The sequence below is a fragment of the Neofelis nebulosa genome, chromosome 6 (genome assembly GCF_028018385.1).
Source record: "Neofelis nebulosa isolate mNeoNeb1 chromosome 6, mNeoNeb1.pri, whole genome shotgun sequence".
NCBI classification, from domain to species: Eukaryota; Metazoa; Chordata; class Mammalia; order Carnivora; family Felidae; genus Neofelis; species Neofelis nebulosa.
Genome location: NC_080787.1, coordinates 18,500,379 through 18,514,042, shown reverse-complemented (window position 1 = coordinate 18,514,042; position 13,664 = coordinate 18,500,379). Strand labels below are relative to the sequence as shown.

The 13,664-nt window shown below is 38.5% G+C and overlaps 1 protein-coding gene across 3 annotated transcripts in view; it reads left to right on the top strand.

The window, feature by feature from the left end:
* The window catches only part of RNF182 (ring finger protein 182), a 63,217-nt gene that overhangs the window by 16,667 nt on the left and 32,886 nt on the right, over positions 1-13,664 (top strand). For 2 of the 3 annotated variants that reach the window (XM_058732947.1, XM_058732949.1), the window contains one exon: positions 10,650-10,801. The exons of the other annotated variant lie outside the window; for it this stretch is intronic. The gene's annotated coding sequence lies outside the window, so the exon portion shown is untranslated. Of the gene's footprint in view, positions 1-10,649; positions 10,802-13,664 lie in introns of those variants that run through there. 3 annotated transcript variants of the gene reach the window in all.

The window sequence follows — 13,664 nt, the reverse complement described above, 5'->3', positions numbered from 1 at the left end:
CTGTTTGATTCAAACTCTTTTCTGTATTTTCCATTGTATATTTTTCCTTCTTTGCCTTAATTTGGAGATTTTCTAATGATCTATCTTCCAATACACTAATGCTTTCTTCTTAATGTTCAGTCTGCTCTTAAAAAAAAAAAAACCCGTGTATTGAGTTTTTGTTACAGCTTTATTGAGGTATAATTTACATGCCATAAAATTCACTCTTTGTAAGTGTACAGTTCAGTGATGATAGTTAAATTTATAGGGTTCTGCAAACATTACCAAAATTGAGTTTTATAGGGTTCTGCAGCCACCCCCCCAAATTCTCTTGAGCCCATTTGCAATCTCTGCTCCCAGCCCTAACCCCAGGCAAATTCTATAAATTTCCCTCTTCTACTAATTTAATATAAACCGAATCATACAAATGTAGTCTTTGTATCTGGCTTCTTTCACTTAGCATAATGTTTTTGAAGAAACTTACAAGTCTTGTCCATATCGTAACATGCATTGATTGGTATTTTATTCTTTTTTATTGCTGAATGGTATTATGTTGAAGGGATACACTTTGGTTTGTTTATCCATTCATCAGTTAATGAAAATTTGGGTTGTTTCCCAAATTTTGGGGAATGGTGCCATGAAAATTCATATAAGTCTTTGCGTAGACTATGTTTTCATTTCTCTTGAGGAAGAGAAGTGGAGTAGAATTTCTGGGTCATATGGTGCATGTATGTTTCACTTTTTAGGAAACTCCTGAGCTGTTTTCCAAAGTAACTGTAACATTTTATATTCCCACCAGTAGTGTATGATGGTTTCAGTTTCTTCACATCATTGTCCAATGGTTATTGATTATAGCCATTAGAGTATGCGTGTTGAATTTAATTTGTGATTTAATTTGCATTTTCCTAAGGATTAATGATATTGAACACTTTTTATGGGCTTCTTAGCCACTTGTAAGTATTGTTCGGTGAAGTGTCTATTTAGTTATCTTGCCCATTTTTTACATTGAGTTGTTTTATCGATTTATAAGAGTTTTTTTTTTTAATTTTTTTTTTAACATTTATTTATTTTTGAGACAGAGAGAGACAGACCTTGAACGGGGGAGGGTCAGAGAGAGGGAGACACAGAATCTGAAACAGGCTCCAGGCTCTGAGCTGTCAGCACGGAGCCTGACGCGGGGCTCGAACTCACGGACCGCGAGATCATGACCTGAGCCGAAGTCGGCCGCCCAACCGACTGAGCCACCCAGGCGTCCCAAGAGTATTTTATATATTCTAGGTACAGGCCCATTATCAGATATATGATCTGCAAATATTTTCCCCCCAAAGTGCCTACTTTTGAAGCGCAAAAAGATTTGAATTTTGATGAAGTCCAGTTTATTAATATTGTCCTCTATGGCACGCTTTTGTTGTACCTAAGAACTTTTTGGCTAATCTGAGATTCTCTAGATTTTTATGAGATAGTGATTTTTCTATATTTTTTTCCCAGAAGATTTATGATTCTATTACATTTAGGTTTATGATCCATTTTGAATTTTTTTTTTTTTGTATTTTGTGTGAGGTAAAGGTCACTTTATCTGTTTATTGATTTGTTTGCATGTAGGTGTCCAATCTTTTACCAGCACCATTTGTTGAAAAGACTATAATTTCCTCACTGAATTTGCATCTTTGTCAAAAGTCAACTGATAGTAAATGTAAAGGTTTATTTCTGGACTTAAAAAAATTTTTTTTTCATTTATTTATTTTTGAGAGACAGCGAGAGCACAAGTGAGGAGGGGCAGAGAGAGAAGGAGCTCAGAAAGCGGGGCTCGAACTCACAAACCGTGAGATCATGACCTGAACCGAAGTCAGACGCTTAACCGACTGAGCCACCCAGGCACCCCTGTTTCTGGACTGTTAATTCTGATCCATTTATATCTATCATCTATTTGTCTTCTATGCTTATCCCGTATTACACTGTAGACGTATATTGAACTTTGAAATCAAATAGTCATCTTCCAACTTTGCACTTTTTTTTTTTGCAATATTGTTTTGGTTATTTGAAGTCCTGTGCATTCCTATTATACACATTTTAAGATACGGTTGTCATTTTCTACCACACACACACACACACACACACACACACACACACACACAAAGCCTACTGGAATTTTGTTAGAGATTGTGTTGCCTCTATAGCTCACTTTGGGGAAGGATTTCCATCTTAACAGCAATGAGTCTTTCAATTCATGAATATGGAATGTCTCCATGTACTCAGATGTCTAATTTCCTTCAGTAATGTTTATGTGGTTGTCAGTGGGTTAGTCTTGCATGTCTTTTGTTAAAATTATTCCTAAGTATTTTATTCCTTTTGATGCTATTATGAATGAAATTGTTTTGTTGATTTCATTTTCAGATTGTTTATTGCTAGGATGTAGCATATTAGCTGGTTTATAGCTGATAGGAAGAAATGTAATTGATTCTTGTGTTTGTTCCTTCGTATTGCAATCTTGCCAAATTCATTTATTCTAGGAATTGTTTGTGGATTCCACATTCTACATATAGGACCACATAATCTGCAAATAAAAAAGTTCTGTTTTTTTTCTTTTCAAATCAGAATGCCTTTCTTTCCTCATCCTCTTACTCCCTAGTTCCTCCTTGTCCCTGTTTGTTTCCTTCCTTCCTTCCTTCCTTCCTTCCTTCCTTCCTTCCTTCCTTCCTTCCTTCCTTCTCTACTTCCTTTCTTATTGTAGGAACCAGAACTTCCACTACAGTGTTGAATACAAATGGCAAAAACAGACAACCTTGCCTTATTTAGTGGTAAAAGCAGACATCCTTACTTTGTTCTTAAACTTAGGGGTAAAAGCAATCACTCTTTCGATAGTATATATGATGTTAGCTGTAGGTTTTTCACAGACACCCTTTTGTTAGGTTGGAGAAGACCCTTTCTTTCTTGTTTTGAGAGAGAGAGAGAGAGAGAGAGAGAGAGAGAGCGTGCATGAGTCGGGGGAGGGGCAGAGAGAGAGGAAAGAGAATATCCCACGTAGGCTCCAAGCTGTCAGTGCAGAGCCTGACGCAGGGCTTGGTCTCACGCAGGGCTCCATGTCATGAACCACGAGATCAAGACTGGAGCCGACGTCAAGAGTCAGGCGCTTAACCAACTGAGCCACCCAGGGGCCCCAGAGGAAGACCCTTTCTATACTTAGTTTGAGAGTTTTAAAAAATTATAAATGAGTATTTGATTTTATTAAATATTTTGCTACATGTATTGAGATGATCGTGTGTTTTTCCCCTTCATTAATATTTATTGATTTTCCTCTTACTAATATTATATTTACAAATCTAGTTTATTACACCAGTTGGTTTTTGAATTTTAAATGAACTTTGCTTCCATGGTTAAATTTCCCTTGTCTCAGCTGTCTTTTCTGGTATTGCTCAATTCAGCCTGCTAGTACTTTTTAAGAGGATTTTTGTGCCTGTATTAATAACGAGTGTTATGGCTATAGCTTTCTTGTGATATCCTTATCTGGCCTTGGGATCAAGGCACTACTGGCCTCATGGAATGAGTTGGAAAGTGTTCTCTCCTTTATTTTTTGAATGAGTTTGTGAAGAGTGGATTTTGTTTCTTTAAATTTTTGACATCATTCACCAGTGAAGCCATCTGGACTTGGACTTTCCTTTGTGGGAGGATTTTTATTTACCCATTCAATTTTTTTTCCTTGTATAAGTCTATGAACATATAGTTGTTTATATGTCTATGAACATATGTATAAGTATATGAACTTATACATATAAGTATATGTTCATAAGTATATGAACATATGTATAAGTCTATGAACATATAGTTGTTTATAATATTCCTTACAAGTCTTTTAATTATATATAGTAGTGATCTGTATTTATTTTGATAATTTGATAATTTATATCTTCTGTTTTACTAGGAGTAGTTTAAGTTTAATTAACTTAGTTGGCTTGCCAATTTTATTTGTTACAAACCAACATTTAGTTTCAGTGGTTTTCACTATTATTTTCTGTTTTCTGGTTCATTGATTTTATTTTTAATCTTTATTATTTCCTTCTTTCCAGTTGCTTTGGGTTGTTTATTTTTATCTAGTTTCTTAAGGTAGAAGCTTAGGTTTTTACGACCTTTCTTCTTCTCTGATACAGACATTTATAGCTATAAGTCTAAGTGTTCCTTTCAGTAGGTCCCACCCAGTTTCATATGTTGTGCTTTCATTTTCATTTAGCTCAAAATATTTTTAAAGTTCTCTTTTGATTTCTTTGATCCAAGTGTCTTGTTTAATTTTCAGATTTTGGGATTTTCCCTTTTTTTTTTTTTTTTTTTTGTAGATCTCAAATATAGTTCCGTTGTGATCAGGGCATATACTTTGATGATTTTAATTTTTTATTTCTTGAGACTTGTTTTGTGGCCAGCCTGTGTTTTATCCTGGAGAATGTTCCATGTGTGTTTGAAAAGAATGTGTATTCTGTATTCACAAAGTAGAGTTTTCTACTAATATCAGTTAGGTTAAGTTGGTTGATAGTTTTATTTATATGTTGACTAACATTGCTGATTTTTGGTTCGGCTGTTCTATCAATTAGTGAGACTGTGGTTTTGAAATCTCCAACTGTTATGGTTGAATTGTCTATTTTTCCTCTCATGACTGTCAGATTGTGCTGAGTTTTGGGGTTTTATTATTAGTTGTATATACATTTATCATTATTATGTCTTTGTATGTATATTTATAATTGTTATGTCTCCCTGATGTACTAGCAGGTTTATTATTTTAAAGTGCCCCTCTTTGTCTCTAGTAATATTTCTTACATTACTGTTGGTTTTATTTTATATTAATATAGCCATTTCAGCTCACTTGTGTTTGGTTTTAACATGGTATATCTTTCTGTGCTTTGATTTCCAATCTATTTGTACATTAGAACCTGAGGTGTATCCCTTGTAGCTAGCATCTAGTTCAGTTGTGCTTTTCCATTTAGTCAGTCTCTGCTTTTTGAGTGAAATGTCTAGTCCATTTATATTTAATGTAATTATTGCTACGGTTTAATGTCTGCCATTCTACTTATGTTCCATATATCTCCTGTTTCATATCTCTCTTCCCCCTGACTTCCTTTTGCATTATTTGCTTTTTAGTTGGCTGTTTGTCTGTTGATTTTTAAATTATGCTTGTTTTTTTTCCTGTTATTACGATCTTAGTGGGATTGCAATATGTGTCCTAATTTATGTGTACTTCAGATTAATGGTAACTTAATTCCATTAAAATATAGAAGTCTTGTTCCAATAGTTCTCTTTTTCCTCTCCTTCCTTGGGGTTCTTATTGTCATATATATTATGTCTACATATATTAAGGTCTAAACAATTATATTTCTAAATATTTCAAACTCAACAATGTTATAATTATTGCTTTATACCATTTTATGTATTTTAAAGAAAATAAGAGAAAAAATGGGAAAAATAGTTTTTATACATTTTGTATTACCTACATACTTAGCATTTGGAACACTTCTCATTTTTTCTTGCCAGTTCAAGTCGATGTCTGATGTCATTCTCTTCCAGCTTGAAGGATTTCCTTCAGTATTTCTTGTAAGACAGGTCTCTGCTAGGAACAAATTCAGACTTTTTTCTGAGAAATTTTTCATCTTTTTTTTTTTTATATTAAAAGTTTTTATTTATTTATTAAGTAATCTCTACACTCACTGTGGGGCTTAAACTCACGACTCCAAGATCAGGAGTCGCATGCTCCTCCGACTGAACCACCCAGATGCCCTTTCATGCTCCCTGCCTAGTGCAGAGCCAGACCTGGGACTCAAGTCTCATAACCATGAGGTCATGACCTGAGCAGAAATCAAGAGTCAACTGCTTACCCGAATGAGCCACCCAGGCGCCTTGGGAAGTCAATTGTTAATCTCTTTGTTCCTTTGTACATGATGGATGTTTTTTTTCCTTGCCGTTTTCAAGATTTTATCATTTTGTCTTTCAACAATTTGACTGAGACGTGCCCTTGTGTGGATCTCTGTGTTTATCTTAGTTGGGATTCATTGAGCTTTTAGATTTGTAAGTTAATTTTTTTTACATCAGATTTGGAAAATTTGGGGGCCAGTATATCTTCAAATATATTCTTTTGTTCCTTTCTCTGCTTACCGTTTGACTCCCCCATTACATGTATATTGGCATACTTGATGTTGTCTGATATTGGGTAATATTTCTTTATCTTAGTATTACTGATTTTTTGTTTGTTTTGTGGCTATCTCAAATGTATCCCTTGATCTCCTCAGCTGAATTTTTCCTTTCAGTTATTATAATTGTCAACTCCTGAGTTTCTGTTTGGCTCTTTTAAAGTAATATCTCTTTGTTGAGATTCTCCATTTGTTTAGCCGCTGTTGTCATAGTTTTCTTTGATTCTTTGAACTTTTAAGAAAAAGTCCTATATGTGTGTTTCTAATAGCAGCATGAGGTCTTTGCTAAATCTAATACTTGGGCTCACTCAGAGACAGTTTTTATTGATTCCCTTTTTTTCCCCTCCTGACTATAGGTCACACTTTCTTGTCTTTTTTTTTTTTTTTTTTTGCATATCTTAAACACTTTTGTTTGAACACTAGACATTTTGAATAACATACCGTAGCAACTATGGATTGTGACTTATTTCTCCCTGAGGGTGGTGGTGGTGGTTTTATTTTGTTTGTGATTAGTAACTTAACTGGCCTAAATCTGTGAAATCTGTCTCTCCGTGATCTGTGGCTGATGTCTCCATTCAGTTCGTTTTCTCATCTTCTGTTTTTGAAAGCCTGGCTCCCTGGGGACCTTTCCGGAGTCTGCCTCGCTGGGGCTACCGCCAAAGATTAGTCAGAGGTTGTGCTCAAATATCTCCAGTCTGGAAGGCTGCCACTCTGCCCAGGTGAATCTGCAGGGGGACTGGGGGGCTCCGTTCACAGTTCAGACTGCTTTCAAGTTTTCCCTCGCTGCTACTCCCACTGGGCGCTCTGAGGTCTTCTGTATGTGTGTATCTAGGCCCTCTTGACCATGAACGTTTTAGCGTGTTAAACTCTAGTCTCTACTATGGATGTACTCAGCCTCTGGTCAACCGAGGCCACGTGGAGTGCTGTTCACGCCTCCCTTTGGCCTCTTGAACACCGTATCTGGCTAGTCTGCCGGAGTATGGCTTGCCCTAAGCTGAATTGTTACTTTAGGGTAGTGAAGCTGCTCCCTCTTGGCTTGTGACCGAAATGACCACTTTTCAACAGCAGTTTCATATCACGTGAGCCTCCTTGACAGGAGCGGTGAAGCCACTGTTTCTCTTAGCTGGGTAGGCCTTTGACATGCTGAGGGGGGTACAGGTTGAAGGGAGCAGCCCCAGACAAGAGCACTACAGCATGTATGGTAATTTCACCTTAGGTCGCTCGTTTTCATGGATAAACGCTTCTCACTTGGTTGTACGCGGAGATTTCCAGAGCGCTGGAATGATTGTTTTTGACAGTTTTGAGCCGCTTTATGGTGGCTTGGTGGGGAGAGGGTTTACCAGCCTCCTCACTCCATCATGCCCACGTGATTCTGTTCTGGTTACTGTATCTTTGAGATTCACAATCTCTATTTGATCTTTACTTTCTTTTTCCTTTTTAAAGTTTTAATTTATTTATTTATTTATTTAGAGATGCACGCACGTGAGATTTGATTCTTTCTTTTTCCTTTTTAAAGTTTTTATTTATTTATTTAGAGATGCACGCACGTGAGATTTACTTGATTCTTTCTTTTTCCTTTTTAAAGTTTTTGTTTATTTATTTATTTATTTATTTAGAGATGCACGCACGTGAGATTTACTTGATTCTTTTTCCTTTTTAATGTTTTTATTTATTTATTTATTTAGAGATGCACGCACGTGAGATTTACTTGATTCTTTCTTTTTTCTTTTTAAACTTTTTATTTATTTATTTATTTATTTATTTATTTAGAGATGCATGCACGTGAGATTTACTTGATTCTTTCTTTTTCCTTTTTAAAGCTTTTATTTATTTGAGAGTGATGGCACATGTGTGTGTGAGGGGGGTAGGGGCAGAGAGAGAGAGAGAGAGAGAGAGAGAGGAGACAGAGAGAGAGAGAGGAGACAGAGAATCCCACGCTGAGTGTAGAGTCTGACGTGGGATTCAGGCCCGTGGTCATGAGATCATGACCTGAGCTGAAATTAAGAGTCAGACACGTAACCGAGTGAAGCACCCAGGCACCCCGCTTTTTTTCCTTTTGGACACAGATTTGCAGTTCTCTGGTGAAACTCTTCAATTGTCCTCTATTTTCTTGAACATATTAATCATTGTGCTTCTAGTGTCCATATCTGATAACTTCAGTATTTGAATCACCAGTGGGTCATTTTCTCTTGTCCCCTCTCTCCCCGGGTTTTCGGCATTTGGTCTCATCCCCTAGCATGCGTGATCTTTGTGATAGAATGTCAGGACAGTGTATTTGAAGAAATTGTGGAAGCCCTGTTTGATGTTGTTTTTCCTTTGGAAGACAGGGTAGGGGTAACCTATTTTTATTTAGTCAGGACTTGAAGAAAGAATCTGATTCTCAGTTTTATTCTCTTTGAAGGATATTTGGCTCTTGGCTTTCCTCTATTCCTAGGACATAGCCCTTTAGATTCCAAGTGCAAACCCGAGGTGTTTACTGGGACCTTCTTCTTTGCTAACCCTGGGCTCTACTTTCTTTTTCCTGGACCCTACAAATCTCCCAGAAACTCTGCTTGGTATTTTAGCTTCACACATGCCACTTTCTCTTTGCTTTTCTGGCTTCTCATATCACACAGCTTTGGAAACTTGAAGGGAGACGTTGTGTAGACTGTTGATCTTGCTTCTCTGTACTTTTCTTTTTTGGTGGATCTTGGCTCTTCCAGTCCCATCTGCTTTGGTAAACTTGAACTCTAATTTTTGAGCATAGCTCAGTAAGCTAGAATTTTTGAGTCACTGCTGTCTCTTTGGCTTCCTGGCCCCTGAGTGTGCAAAGAAATTGGCAAATGCCTTGATCATCCACAGCGGCAGGGAGTGTCAGACTCACTTCAGAATTTCTCTTCTCTCCGGGGTCTCCCTCTTTCGAGTCCTGGTTGCTTTGGTTGCTCTCTGAAAATTTGAACAGTTTTTTGCTTTTGTAAGTTTTATTCAGCTTTTCTTCCTGGAGGGTTGACCTGATATGAACTATTTCCCTCTTTATGGAAGCGGATCTCCAAAAGCATTCTTCAGCATCATCGCTTTACTTGACCTAAGTTGAGTTGTAATTTTTCTCTCTAGGTCAGAGTCTTTTCTTAGAATCGTCAGAGTGTCTCTCCAAGATAAAGACTAGGTGGGAAAGTTAAAAACTTATTTTGCAAAATTTGAACCAGGGAACTTCTAGTCAATCTTTTTTTTTTTTTTTTTTTTTTTTTTTTCAACGTTTTTTATTTATTTTTGGGACAGAGAGAGACAGAGCATGAACGGGGGAGGGGCAGAGAGAGAGAGGGAGACACAGAATCGGAAACAGGCTCCAGGCTCCGAGCCATCAGCCCAGAGCCTGACGCGGGGCTCGAACTCACGGACCGCGAGATCGTGACCTGGCTGAAGTCGGACGCTCAACCGACTGCGCCACCCAGGCGCCCCACTTCTAGTCAATCTTAATCAATAGCTAAGAGACTACACGGTTTTGCATAAAAGGACAAACTGACCTGCGATGTTGTTATAATACTGGTCTTTTGAATACTTTCTCTTGAACCAATTAATTCTTTATTACTTCTTGCAGTAAAATCAATGAGATATATAAATCAGCTTTACAAAAATTTGATAATGACTTTGGGGTAGATCTTTATTTGCAATTTGTGGAATATTAAGATCAATTTTATTTGAATTTATTGTTAGAAAAACACACGTATTTATCCTGACTCATTAATGTCAAATTATTATTATTTTTTTTTTCTAGTTTTTAGTGAAATGACACGGAATGCTTAATTTTTAATGCTGGTATCTTTAGGATTTAATACTTTGTATTATAAAAATGAAAATCAATCTTGATAATAGCTTCTAAAGTTATTAGGTGCGATTAATTGTATCAAATATACCACTCTGGTGGGGGGATGTTGATGATGTGGGGGCTGTGCTTGTGTGGGGGCGGGGAGTAGATGGGAAATCTCTGTACCTTCGTCTCAATTTCACGATGAACCTTAAACTGCCCTAAAAAAATAGGTTTTGGGGCGCCTGGATGGCTCAGTCGGTTGAGCGTCTGACTTCGGCTCAGGTCATGATCTCATGGTCTGTGAGTCAAGCCCCGCATCAGGCTCGCTGCTGTCAGCCTGTCGACACAGAGCCAGCTTCACATCCTCTGTCCCGCCTCTACCGCTCCCCTGCTTGTGCTCTCCCCAAAATAAATAAATATTACAAAAAGTAAACTTTTCAGGAAAATTACTGGATTCCCAGAAATTACATTCACCTACTCTGATATACCAGATACAGTGCTGGATAAACGTTTGAATTATTAAGTGTAAATTAACAACCTAAATACGTTAGGTGCCATTTTCCCATGAACCCCTGTAGGAAACAACCAATATTGCCATGAGCTGTAATGATCTTAAGTACATGTTTTTGATAGGCATTGATGTTGAACGAACAGAGGCTCAAAAGTTGAGGCTAAAACATTTTAAAATAAATTTTGTTGTTTTTGTTGTTGGGCAGGGGCAGGGGCAGAGACAGAGGGAGACACAGAATCCGAAGCAGGCTCCAAGCTGTGAGCTGTCAGCACGGGGCCCGACGTGGGGCTCGAACTCACAGACCGCGAGATCAGGAGCTGAGCCGAAGTTGGACTCCTAACTGACTGAGCCACCCAGGTACCCCAAAGCAGATTTTAGTCAGTACTACTGCAGTAGAGGAGAAAGACTTCAATGTAAACCGAAGCCAACAAACAGCACTGTAACAAAAGGCAGGAGGCCTTTTCCAGCCTGGGATGTGCCAAAGGAAAGGTTTCAAAAGTCTTTAAGAGGAGTCCGTCTGTATGGTTAGGCTATCTGGATCGCCTGGCAATCCTCTGGAGGAGAAATCACCTTCTCATATCTTTAGGACAAGAGGTAGTTTTGCAGATGGGAGAGAGGTGCCCACCCCAGTTAGGCTGTTGCCCTCCCACAGAAGCTGGGGGTCAGGAGAGCTACCTCCCCGGATATTTGCATTTCAAAGAGCTGGCTTCCAGGTCCTTAAGGAGACATTTGTAGGTGGTAGCAGATGAACCTCTCATAGGGGGCAGCACAAGGACTGACGAGATTGTAAGCCTTTTAAAGTAAGTGCTCTAAGAGAAGGGAGATCCGTAGCCCATTGCCAGGCTTTGGCTGGAGCACACAGTCCATTCTTCTGGCGACGTGAGCTTTCTCAGGCAGATGGTTTAGGGACTTGGGGTCCTCATTCTAGGTACAAGGCCTGGAGCTAATAGAAACTATTCTCGTGATTAAGTCTCTTAGGGCGGGGGATGAAATCATTTGTGCTGAAAGTTGCGGTTCTCATAGGCCAAGGTTGAGGCCTGATTGAGGAGAGGGCTCAGAGGAGCCTGAACAAAGCTTGGTCAAAGAGAGAGTCCCATCACACACAGGGCAACCAGCATACTTTATGAATGGAAATCGAAGGTGAAAGCAAAAATGGGGTAGAAATCAGGGATACCTAGAGTTTAATATCCAGTTCTAGCCAGGGGAGAAGGAACTAATGTGTGTTTAACCAGGCACATGACATCTGTCATTTTTACTTAATCCTTCTAATAACCCTGTGAGGTCCGTACTGTCTCCATGTTAAATCATGAGGCTCAGACATTTTAGGTAACGTGATCAAGGTCATCTAGTTAGTGACTGCAGGAGTTGGGAGTTCAGACCCAGATTCATTTGACTTCAAAGTGCCAATACATCGTAATACGTGCTTTTCAACATGTATTTTAATCTTATTATGTAGCAACATGCTTTTCTTAGAAATAATTTACATTAATAACAGCATCGATAAGCTGTTTACTGTGTGCCAAACCCTAAGAAGAAAATTTAGCAAGGCTTAATAAACATTCAGCGAGAAAGTAGGAGTGTTAATAGTGCTTTCTCGGGATATAAATGCTCTCAGTTGTCTCGGGAACTACTGTCAACACCCCAATACATATGGAAAAGCTGCTCCGGATCACAACTCCCAGTGGTGCTTGAAACAGGAAGGTCTCTGGCCATCAAGCCCAGACTCTTAACTTCTTAGATGAAAAAGCCATGAGCCAGAAAGGTTAAGTGATTTCCCCCAAGTGATTTACTCAGGATCCCAGAGCTTGCTTCAGAGAACTGGAATTGGTTGGGGGGTGGGAGGGAGGGGAGGGTGGGGGATGGGTATTGAGGAGGGCACCTTTTGGGATGAGCACTGGGTGTTGTATGGAAACCAATTTGACAATAAATTTCATATATTGAAAAAAAAAAAAAAGAAAACTGGAATTGGTTTAACCAGAAATTATCGTGGCCCGATTTGGGGATTTACCCTAAGAGGTCATTATCACTGAATGTATTTATCCAGTGGCAAACTGCCACAGTGTTGCCCCTGCATTCTTCTGGAAAATAACCTTAAGAGGTGAAATTGCCTGTAGGTGGAGGTGACAGTGACTCAGCCGTGTCCTGCAGAGCCCCAGCAGGTGACTTAGCAGATCTCTGTGTCAGACACTTCTGCCTGAATCTGTTAAATCTCTTTTGAGTGACACACCCCCCCCCCCCACCCCCGCCCGGCAACACTATAGTTTAGGCAAAAATAAAGTAACAGTAATAGGATAATGATAACAAAACAACCAACACAGAGCTAAAAAAGCAGACCTTGATTTTTTTTCTTTTTGCCTAAATATGTCCATTACAGTGTTTTAAAAATTTTAAAGATTGAAATAATACCACGTCTCTTCTGTCGAAACATTAATTGATGCTGTTTTGGGTGTGAAATAGTAAATCCGGTTTTTTCCCCTTATTCTTTTCCATCATTGCCATGCCTGAATTTCATCTCGACAGTTTTCCTTAGCTTGTGCGTGTGTGTGTGTGTGTGCACGCTAAAATAACCATTAAAAAAACTGTACTAAGAATGCTTAACATGAGATCACCCTTTTTACGACTTTTTAAGTGTGTAGCACCACATTTGTTGACTCTAGGTTCAGTGTTGTTTTCTAGAACTTACTCATCTTGCTTAACTAACTTGCGACTGTTGATCAGTAACTCCTGATTTCCCTCTCCCTACTATTCCACTCTGATTCTATGAATTTGACTGCTGTAGATACTTCCTATAAGTGAAATCATGCAGAATTTGCCTTTCTGTGATTGGTTTATTTCACTTTAATCCATGTTGCTGAAAATGGTAGAATTTCCTTCTTTTTGTGGCTGAATAGTATTCCATTGTGTATGTATATGTATACGTGTATGTACATGTATATGTATATATACCACTTCTTTATCCATTCATCCATCAATAGTTAGGTTGTTTCCACATCTTGGCTGTTGTGAATAGTACTGTGGTGAACATAGGGTGCTCATATCTCTTCAAGATCTTGATTTCAGTTCTTCTGGATGAATTCCCGGAAGTGGGATTGCTTGATCATGTGGTAGTTCTATTTTTAATTCTCTGAGGGACCTCCATGATGTTTTTCATGGTGGCCACGCCATTTTGCATTCCTCCCAACAGTGTGCAAGGGGTTCCAATGTCTTTACATCCTTGTCA